The sequence below is a fragment of the Phoxinus phoxinus genome, assembly GCF_949152265.1.
Source record: "Phoxinus phoxinus genome assembly, chromosome: 11".
NCBI classification, from domain to species: domain Eukaryota; kingdom Metazoa; phylum Chordata; class Actinopteri; order Cypriniformes; family Leuciscidae; genus Phoxinus; species Phoxinus phoxinus.
In genome coordinates this window covers 13,199,934-13,211,578 of record NC_136886.1, presented here as the reverse complement: position 1 = coordinate 13,211,578, position 11,645 = coordinate 13,199,934, and positions in this window count along the sequence as shown.

Sequence of the window (11,645 nt, the reverse complement as noted above, 5' to 3'; positions counted from 1 at the left end):
CTGTCAAACTGTTATTCTGCATGGATGTATGTCATAGACAAGAGGGAAATTTGAGGTCTAGCATGCAGGTTTTGGCCGAGGTAATGGGTTCCTTTGAGGAGAGGAACAAGGAGACTAAATCAAGCCGGCGCAGACATCAAAGCTGCCTTTTTATCCCGCACTCACAGTGGCAAATCCTTGCTGGGTTTAAAATGGGGACATGCTGGCCTCATTTGATAGCTCTTATCTGTGTATGGGCTGCAGACTGACTACTTGAGTACCTAGCATTCTCAGTTCTCCACTGGAGACATATTATGTCCTCGAAATAGTGTCGTATCATCTTAGACACTCATGTGAAGACACACAGGCACATGTGAATAATGCACAGCGGACATGCCGCATGAATTGGAGGTTGCTGACGAATTGTTCAAAGCCTTCATTAGAGCTTTTTCAGCTGATGCTATTCACTGGCAGTATAAAAAAAAACGAAAATCAGAATCACTGTTTTAAGTGCAGTTGCCTTAAGGATGGCCCACACTAAAAGATATTTAAAATCTTAGCAGATTTTCAAAATGTGAGAGACCAAAACCATGATGATAAGAAAATTGATAGATTTAACAGTTTTGTTCCTAAAAAATTGCGGGGAAAAAAAAGAAAAAGGTTTGGATGAAGTCGTGTTATGCTTCTGTCTTCCGTCAGCTCGCTTTCTGATTTGGTATTGTTTTGTTTCACGTGACAATCTACAGAGTGTGTGTGCATTTGCCACACAACAAGATTTCTAATCGGAAGTATTAACTGCAGCTGACAATATTCGAGTGACTGTTTTGAAGGCAGTTTAGAGCAAATACAGACGTAGAACTAAGTTACATCCTCCTGGCATTCTCCATGGGGTTGAGGATGTTCCACTTGAAATCTATATTAAAGGGGTGGTTGATTATGATTTCACTTTTTTAACTTTAGTTAGTGTGTAATGTTGCTGTTTGAGTATAATCAACATCTGCAAAGTTACAACGCTCAAAGTTCAAAGCAAAGGGAGATATTTGCTTTTAAAGAAATCATTCCCACCGGTTTAGTGACATCACAAACCCTAAAATTCGCCCCGCCCCCGGGAACACGCAACAAAGAGGGTGAGTCCATGTTGAGAAGAGGTAATCGGAGTTGCTAACACTTGAGCTGTTGTAGCTCCGCCCTTTGTGCCAGGAGCAGCAGCTCATTTGCATTTAAAGGGACACACAAAACGACGCGTTTTTGCTGACCCTCAAAAAGGGACAATTTTAACATGCTATAAACAATCTGTGGGGTATTTTGAGCTAAAAATTCACATACACACTCTGAGGACATTGTACACTTATCATCTTGTAAAAAGGGGCATTATACCACCCCTTTAACTCCACCCTGCCAGTTGCCAGCCACCACAATCATTTTTGATCATTTTCATATGAATGAATTGTATGAATACATTGAATACAATTCAATGAATGAATTGAGTTGTATGAATAATACCCGGATATGCAATATATAAAAAGAAAAACAGAGCCTCTGCTTTCAAACAACAACAAAAAAACCCGTTTTAGCTTAATGGATTATTTTTTATCAACACTCAAATGTGGGTAATTTTCATATAAAAAGCAACATTTTGAGCAAAAAGCTGAGAATTTTGTCAAAGACTAGATCCAGATCAGATTCAGAACGATGATCAAAACACAGATGGAGTAGATCGAGTCCATCAACACCCCCAAAGCTTCACAGTCCTATACCTTGTCCTGGGTCAACATCTCATTTAGTAACATTAGGCATTAGGTTTTAATTTATATGTGTCATGATTAGTGTTTCTCTGTCTTGTCTATTAGTTATCCCAGGTGTCTCTCATTTCCCACGCCCCCTTGTTATCCTGTTTAGCTCGTTTGTCTCTGATTATTTAAGACCTGTGTTTCTGTCCTGTCCTTGTGAGTTCTTGTTTAATGTTTAACTGTTAACGTCGATGTTGGTTGTTCCTGGTCCCGAGCATCGTTGTCCTGTCTAGTTTATAGTGTATAAGTCTGTTAAATAAAGCGTGTGCTGCATCTGGATCCTGCCTCTTCTCTGCTTCAGCCGCTCCGGCGTTACAGAAGAACTCACCACAACGTGATCCAGCAGCCATGCCTTTCTGGAGTCCAGACGTGCAGATTCTCCGTCTCCATCAGGAGAATCGCTCCATAGAGGAGTACGTCGTGGAGTTCATGAAACTGGCGCCTCTCGTTCAAATGAGCACCCAGTACTTGAAGATATTCTTCCACGGGGGATTATCAGAACCACTTCGGTCACAGATGCCCAGACCTGATCATTCCGTGACTCTGATCCAGTATGTCGAGTGGGCTCTTTCTATGAGCGGTCCGTCGTCTCTAGTGGGCTTCGCGGAGGAGGTACGGGTGCTTCACGTGGGCTACATTCAACCGGTGCTTCTCACGTGCTCGGCCAAGCCTACGCCGCGGGAGGTTCCCACCGAGTCCGCGCTTCACGTCTGCCCAGCCGATCCTGCGCTTCACGTCAACCCAGCCGAGACTGCGCTCGACGGACCAGAGCTTTACGTCAGCCTCGACGAACCCAGTGAGTCAAGTACATCCTGTGAGCCGAGTGAATCGAGTGAGCCGAGTGAATCGAGTGAGCCGAGTGAATCGAGTGAATCGAGTGAGCCGAGTGAATCGAGTGAGTCAATTGCCATGTCTATGAATGGATCAAGCCCAGTGAAGCGCCGTCGCAGGAGAAGGACTCGTTGGGCTCGCCAGGCTCCGGAGGGCGTTCCCAGGCGCCTCGCCCTGCCGGCCCCGCCTCTGCGCCTCGCCCTGCCGGCCCCGCATCTGCGCCTCGCCCTGCCGGCCCCGCCTCTGCGCCTCGCCCTGCCGGCCCCGCCTCTGCGCCTCGCCCTGCCGGCCCCGCCTCTGCGCCTCGCCCTGCCGGCCCCGCCTCTGCGCCTCGCCCTGCCGGCCCCGTCTCTGCGCCTCGCCCTGCCGGCCCCGCCTCTGCATCTTGCCTTACCTGCGCCTCTCGGGCTTCGGGAGTCTTTTCCGGTGGCGGTTCCCAGCCTGGAGGTCTTGGATTTCCCCAAGTATTTTTTGGGGGGGGGCAGGAGGTGCCCTGTGAGGGCCATGAAGGCGGCTCCGCCCTGACCGCGGTCACGTCCTGCTCTGCCCTGGCCGCCGTCAAGTCCTGCTCCGCCCTGGCCGCCGTCACGTCCTGCTGTGAGTCAAGTGAGTCAAGTACATCCTGTGAGCCGAGTGAATCGAGTGAGCCGAGTGAATCGAGTGAGCCGAGTGAATCGAGTGAGTCAATTGCCATGTCTATGAATGGATCAAGCCCAGTGAAGCGCCGTCGCAGGAGAAGGAGAAGGACTCGTTGGGCTCGCCAGGCTCCGGAGGGCGTTCCCAGGCGCCTCGCCCTGCCGGCCCCGCCTCTGCGCCTCGCCCTGCCGGCCCCGCCTCTGCATCTTGCCTTACCTGCGCCTCTCGGGCTTCGGGAGCCTTTTCCGGTGGCGGTTCCCAGCCTGGAGGTCTTGGATTTCCCCAAGTATTTTTTTTGGGGGGGGCAGGAGGTGCCCTGTGAGGGCCATGAAGGCGGCTCCGCCCTGACCGCGGTCACGTCCTGCTCCGCCCTGACCGCGGTCACGTCCTGCTCCGCCCTGACCGCGGTCACGTCCTGCTCCGCCCTGGCCGCCGTCACGTCCTGCTCCGCCCTGGCCGCCGTCACGTCCTGCTCCGCCCTGGCCGCCGTCACGTCCTGCTCCGCCCTGGCCGCCGTCACGTCCTGCTCCGCCCTGGCCGCCGTCACGTCCTGCTCCGCCCTGGCCGCCGTCACGTCCTGCTCCGCCCTGGCCGCCGTCACGTCCTGCTCCGCCCTGGCCGCCGTCACGTCCTGCTCCGCCCTGGCCGCCGTCACGTCCTGGTCCGCCCTGGCCGCCGTCACGTCCTGGTCCGCCCTGGCCGCCGTCACGTCCTGCTCCGCCCTGGCCGCTGTCACGTCCTGCTCCGCCCTGGCCGCCGTCACACCTGGCTCCGCCCTGGTCATGTCCTGCTCCGCCCTGGTCTCCCACGCTCCATGGCCCAGGCCCGCCTTGCCTGTGTCCTGGTCCCGTTCCCCTGCACGGGCCTGGCCCTCCGTCCCTCCCCCAGGATCGCTTTCGCTCTGCCCCCCGCCTGGTTCGTGTTTGGAGCGTCTGGAAGCCGCTCCTTTGTGGGGGGGCTATGTCATGATTAGTGTTTCTCTGTCTTGTCTATTAGTTATCCCAGGTGTCTCTCATTTCCCACGCCCCCTTGTTATCCTGTTTAGCTCGTTTGTCTCTGATTATTTAAGACCTGTGTTTCTGTCCTGTCCTTGTGAGTTCTTGTTTAATGTTTAACTGTTAACGTCGATGTTGGTTGTTCCTGGTCCTGAGCATCGTTGTCCTGTCTAGTTTATAGTGTATAAGTCTGTTAAATAAAGCGTGTGCTGCATCTGGATCCTGCCTCTTCTCTGCTTCAGCCGCTCCGGCGTTACAATATGCTGTTTAAAGTTGATGATCGCATTATTTTACATATGCATACTTACATATGCTATTGCTTGTTTCTCCTTCTTTTTTTGCCTGTATTTTGATCTGGAGATTCTGTAATCTTTCAGGAGATGAAACAGTGAAAACACGGAAGCAGGAAAATTCCGTCAGTGGCTGGGAAGCGTTGTCTCATAAATTACGGAAATTTCCGTCAATGGCAGGGAAAGAGTTAATACATATTTTTTTATTTGATAAAATGGCCCCACAAAGTGCATGATGTTGAGAGCCACCCTGTGGATTCTCAAGGACGATGGGCCTTTTGTGAATCAGGTGTTTGATAAACTCTGCATGCATGTTAGAATTAACATCCCTCTCTATAGGGCTGAAGAGATAGCATGCTCACTGGATGACTAATCGTCAAGGAAATGTTCATGACAATGGAGTCCAGTAATTAATTTTTTCTCTCTTTTCCCCCGTCTCTCTTTCCTATTTACATTTATTCATTTCTGTCAATTTGCATGTTGGGTGGATTTTCTTTGTCTTGTGAGTTTGAATAGATGCTTGATATCACATTTATTTATATATATATATATAATCAGTTTACTAAAGTAAAATTTCGGCCGTCACTTAAATTTATGAAGTAGACATCCCATTCAGAAGTAGTGTTGGAAGTTTGGCAGATTTTGAAACGAATTCAACATCTAAGAAACGCAAAACGAACACATATGTGCATTATAGCTCGCTGCCACATCACAAATGGTGAATCTATAAATCCATGATTTTTTTCTTTATATTTAAAACATTTTCAGACCTTTTTTTCTAAAATAATTGAATGGATGCTATCTTTTGAACTCTTGGCATGAAAACAAACTGAGGTTTCTACCATTCTTTCATGATTTTTTCATGTTCATCACTATTTCAAAATAAAGGTCTGAACACGCCTTAGGAGTATGAAAATATTCTTGTTGCAAATTGATAAATTACGGCTCCTCTGTAATTTATTTAGAAAATCAGTCACCGAATATGTAAACTAGATATTGTAAGCTTTCAAATCGTAAATAATTTGTCAAGATTAGTTTAGATTTAGTATAGGATATTACTGTTTAAAAAATGTAATGGCTGTAACGCCGGGCCAATATACGTTTTTTTTTTTTTATGTTGCACGTTTCCTCCCCAAACTCCTCAAATTAATGAACAAGAACTCTAAGAATTATTCAAATCAATCATAAAAAAGAGGCAAGCAGTAAAGATGTGCTTAGTTGCTGGCTGAACTATATTAGGATTAAGCCCACATATACTGTAGCCTACATCTCAGACATTATACAATGTGTACTGCATTACCTATTTAAATATTTTACGGTAAGTGCACGCTGACAGTACAGTGCAACACTTACATCACCCTTATCAAAATTAAATGTTTATTTTTATATACACTAAATTACATTATCATGAGGTTACTGTACATAACAAGCAAACACACGTCCGGGTCCTTCAGTGTCTAATGATTAAGCATTATACAATGTAAAACTGTTTGTTAATTTATATGATTTTTGGGTCATTAACAAGTCAATACTTTTATTCAGCAAGAAGCATTCAATTGATCAAAAGTGACAGTAAATACATTTACATTGTTACAAAAAATTATCTTTCACATGCTGTTCTTATGAACTTTCTATTAATTAAAGAATGTGGTTTTCACATAAATATTAAGCAACACAGCTGTTTTCAACTGTGATAATGAGATTATATGCTACTTGAGCACCAAATCAGCAAATCACAATGATTTCTGAAGGATCATGTGAAACTGAAGACTGGAGTAATGACGCTGAAAATTCAGCTTTGCCATCACAGGAATGAATTGCATTTTAAAATGTATTAAAATAGGAAATAGTTGTCATTTTTATCATTTAGTAATCATTATGGAATAATGAGTCCCTGAACAAAGTCAAACTCAATATCAAAAGTAGCAGTCAGTATGTGGTGTGTCAACCAGCTGCTTTAAATAATACAGTGCATCTCCTCATACAACAGATTTGACAGTTCCTGTTGTGAGATGTTATTGTAACTGTGACTTTAATTGTAATGTAGGCTAATTAATTCATGTGATGGCACAGGTGAATTTTTGACATCATTACTCCAGTCTTCAGTGTCACATGATCCTTCAGAAATAATTCAAATATGCTGATTTGGTGCTCAGGTAACATTATTATTATTATCAATGTTGAAAACTGTTGCCTAACACTGCCTAACATTTTTGAGAGCGCCACTACAACCCGGTCTCACCCCAAAACGTCATATACTGACGGGTCTTGACCACATCCAGGTGGATGCTGCACATTGGTGGTGGTTGAGGAGATTCCCCCCCTACTATGTAAAGCGCTTTGAGTGTCCAGAAAGGCGCTATATAAATGTAATGAATTATTATTATTATTATTATATGTCAACATACGACGAAAAGGGTTCCCCTATAACGTCAATATGAGACGCAGACATAAGCGCACCAGCAGCGCCTCCTAGCGGTACCCTAACACATACCTAAACCCAACCATACCCGAATCGTCACACATGGACGTTATAGGGGTACCCTTTTCGTCGTATGTTGACGTATGGTCAAGACCCGTCAGTATGTGACGTTTTGGGGTGAGACTGTGTTAGCCACTACGCATGCTCGAGAACTGAGAAGTTGACACTCACAATCTTTTGATGGGAAAGTGTGAAAGTTAAGCCATTCGTTTTGTGGCATTGGTCAGGCACTTATACGTTTTCTTGTTGGTTTCTCACGATTCGGACATCCAGGAAATGCACACTTTAGAACCATTTTAAACACTACATCGAGACCGATCAGCGTCATCTTCTCAGTTCTCACGCATGCGTCGTGATGCTCTCGTGAGCTCACGTCAGAGGCCCATACGGGAGAAAATTAATAGTTGAATAAAGTCGTTATTTTTGTGATTTTTTGCACACAAAAAGTATTCTCGTCGCTTGATAAACTTAAGGTTGAGCCACTGTAGTCACTTGGACTATTTTAACAATGTTTTAACTAACTTTTCTGGGCCGGCAGATGCAATTACCTAGCAGCTTATGAATGAGTGAGACAGCTCTCAGATTTCATCAAAAATATCTTAATGTGTTCCGAAGATGAACGGAAGTCTTACGGGGTTGGAACAACATGAGGGTGAATTACTGACAGAATTTTCATATTTGGGTGAAATACCTTTTAACGCAAATATTTAATCAGACAATCACATGGCAGCAACTCAATGCATTTAGCCATGTAAACATGGTCAAGATGATCTGCTAAAGTTCAAACTGAGCATCAGAATGGGAAGTGATTTAAGTGACTTTGAACGTTGCATAGTTGTAGGTGTCAGACAGCTGGTCTGAGTATTTCAGAAAATGCTGATCTACTGGGATTTTCACACACAACCATCTCTAGGGTTTACAGAGAATGGTCCGAAAAAAGAGAAAATATTCAGAGAGCAGCAGTTCTGTGGGCGAAAATGCCTTGTTGTTGATGCCAGAGGTCAGAGGAGAATGGCCAGACTGGTTCGAGCTGAAAGGCAACAGTAACTCAAATAACCACTTGTTACAACCGAGGTTTGCAAGAAGAGCATCTCTGAACGCACAACATGTCAAACCTTGAAGCAGATGGGCTACAGCAGCAGAAAACCACAGCTGGTGCCATTCCAGTCTAGCCTGGGAAAACCCTGACGAACTTCCAGCTAATTTGAGATTTGCTCTGCAAGTCAGTCTGCCCAAGAGCCCATTTCAAGCCCATTTCCAATTTTTCCAAATCGAGGCACCAATCACAAACGTTGAGGTGGGCTTTACACGATGACGATCGGTCTGATTGGTTTAGGTCTATCCAATTGCGCCCAGAGGCATTTGAGCGATGTCCGTTGGTGACGCCCCTTTGGAAATGGGCAGTGAATTAACCTTCCCCAGACCCACTCTCAGTTACAACTGAGAAGGGTCTAGTGTCAACCAGGCTAATTCCAGTCAGTTAAGAACAGGAAACTGAGGCTTCAATTTTGGGCTCACCAAAATTGGACAATAGAAGATTGGAAAAACATTGCCTGGTCTGATGAGTTTCAATTTTTACAACGACATTCAGATGATAGGGTCAGAAACTTGTGCAAACAACATGAAAGCTTGCATCCATCCTCCTTTGTATAAACGGTTAAGGCTGTGACCAGCCTTAGAACCAATTAAATATCGTTTAAACGTTATAGCCTACTTGAGTTTTGTTGCTGACCATGTCCATCACTTTATGAACACAGATACCCATCTTCTGATGGCTACTTCCAGCAGGATAACATATCATGTCTCAAATAATTTTCAAACTAACTTCTTGAAGATGACAATGAGTTCACTATACTCAAATGGTGTCCTTAGTCACCAGATCTCAATGCAATAGAGCACATTTGGGATGTGGTGGAACTGGAGATTCGCATCATGGATGTGTAGCCGACAAATCTGGTGCTATCATGTCGATATGAACCACTAAAATCTCTGAGGAATGTTTCCAGCACCTTGTTGAATCCTTGGCCAGTGAGTGTGTGCACTATACAGTAGGTTATAAAAATAGGTTCATATGATATTTATAGTATGGTATTTATTTAAATCTCTAAAAAAAATGCACTTACATAAATCTGTAAAATCTCTTGTAGAGTGGGTCACTGTGGACAGACAGACAATAAGTGCTGGAGTGATTTTAGTCGGTAGCTTGTAAGTAGGGTAGCACTCAGCCATAAATGTTGTTATCATGGTCAGAGGGAACATCCCAGTTTAATCAGCTTCAAAGGTGGATTTAGTAAGCTTTTAAATCTCTGGAAAAGCCTGATGTGATGAAGGCTGTTAAATGCTCTTTTGAAATGAAAAGATACGACATCATGTAAAACAAAAATACACACAGCAAATGTCTATTTTGATGTCTTTGAATAGGAAGTCACTGCAGATTAATGCAGCTCCGTGCTCGGACTTGATGTGGCACTTTGCAAGATGTTTTTGCACAGTAATTTTGACATGAATAAAAGTATTAATAGGTGAATGAATACATGACCACGTTATAATTAAGAATAAAGAGTTAAAGGTTGACTGGTTAGCTTGTCCCTGCTGGTAGATGCCATGATTACAGTTCCAGCATCTCTGAGAAAAAAAAATAAATAAATCTGAATTGTGAGTTAGGGGGTCATGACTCATGACATGAGAAACCAAATTTGCCTTGATCTTTTGGTATATAAGAGGTCTTTGTACCATTAAAACGTCCTGCAAGTTTCATAGCTTAAGACGTCCTCCCCATTATGAACAAATAATTTATTTAATCAAGCTCTAAATACAGCTCGTTCTGGATCCATGGTAAGAAGTGACGTCACGGTACGAAGTGACGTACCAGCGTTTGCATAATGACCGCCTCCAGCACAAGACAACTACGCTTTAAGCGCAAGGCAACTACGCTCATTTCGTATCACTGTCGCGCCCGCGCGCTGCGTGCTCACAAGTGTTCAGTCGACGGAGAGCGAGTGGGTCTGTGTACAGGGAAATTACGATGCCACGCAGATGTGCTGTTCCTGGCTGTGGACAAACAACATCTTTGAATACGCTGCGAAAGATCCAGTCGTCAGGGGAAAATGGATGCACTTTATTTTTTGCGGACGTCTCAGTCACGGCAGTGTTAGTTTAAGCGTTTGTTCTATACATTTGAAGGATGACTGTTTTGAGAACAAATCCCAGAATGATGCTGCCTTTGCCAGAAAACTGCTGCTCAAAGATAAGTCCGTGCCGACTATTCTGGGCTCAACAACGACGACGCAAACTGTAAGTAATGTATTTAAAACTTTAAACTACTTTTTAAATACGCCGAATCCGCAAATATTCTGGCTGGGGGCGTTAATAATTGATGCATAGGCACTGACGTTAGCCAATCATAACAGTGGGCGTTAACACTGAACTCTTAAAGGGGAAACACCCCCAAAACAGACTGTTTGAATCAGAGGATGAGAAACAGGGTGGGAAAAGGTCATAAATCACTACATTTTAAAAGTTTTTTGTAAAAAAAAACTATAGTAATACTATAATTGCACCTAAGAGAACATAATAATAAAATAAAAAAACCCATGTCATGACCCCTTTAACTCTCAACTAAGATAAATAAAGTCACAATTGTGAGAGATGTGAACTCACAATTGGGAATTACAAAGTCTGGATTGTGAGAAATAGATGCAAAATGGCAAGAAAAAAAATCTAAAAAGGTGCAATTACCTTTTTTATTTTTCCTGTGGCGGACACATGCATCTAATAAAAAATACCAGTGTATTTTAGTTAAATATATATATTTTCCTTCAACAAATAGCCTATACAAGATTATTGGGAATGCTTATAGCATTGTTGTTCCTGAAGAGTTTTAATGGAGAGTTGTCGAACGTTGAGAGCTAAGCACACTCAACCTGCCAAAAATAATTCAGGAGTGATACAGTACATCCAAAACAGATGTGTTTATGTTGAAACTCATTATTATTTCATCAAGAGCGAGTGCAATAATGGCACTCATTGTGTTGAAGGTGAGCTACAAAAGGTGCAGTCTACTCAATGGGCTTATTAACCCAGTTGCCCTCAAACAAATAAAAGATCAGCAGTTGTGTTATTATACAGTGTGCTCCCCTGTTCTCTCTGCTCCACAGTTCTCTCCCAGATATCAGTCTGTTTAAATGCCTACTTTCTCTTTTAACTCTGGGTTGCCCCCTGTGACAAGTACGTATTCCCTCTGTAATTAACCCACTCTTACAGCCATTAGATTCCCCTCTTTTGTCACTTTTCATGGAGTCACTGATTACACGTTGGCAGGAATCCCAAAAGATCACTTGTGAAAGCACAGCGTTCAGGGAAGCTCGTTCATTGTAACGTGATGACTGGAGAGAGGGGACAGTTCTTCACCCACACACTGGAGGTGGAGAGATTATGAAGATGAAAGAATGCCTTTCAGATGCCTCTGCAGGAGACCGCTTTGTACGGCTTTATCTGTCGGACGATTGATTTTTAATGCTCGTTGTTTATGTCCAAATTGGGAATGTCAATCATCCGCCTAAAGTTGATCCTGCACATAAAGATTTTCATAACGGACAACATAATAGAGTGAGAATTTTTATCTCAAAAGGTTATACTTTAT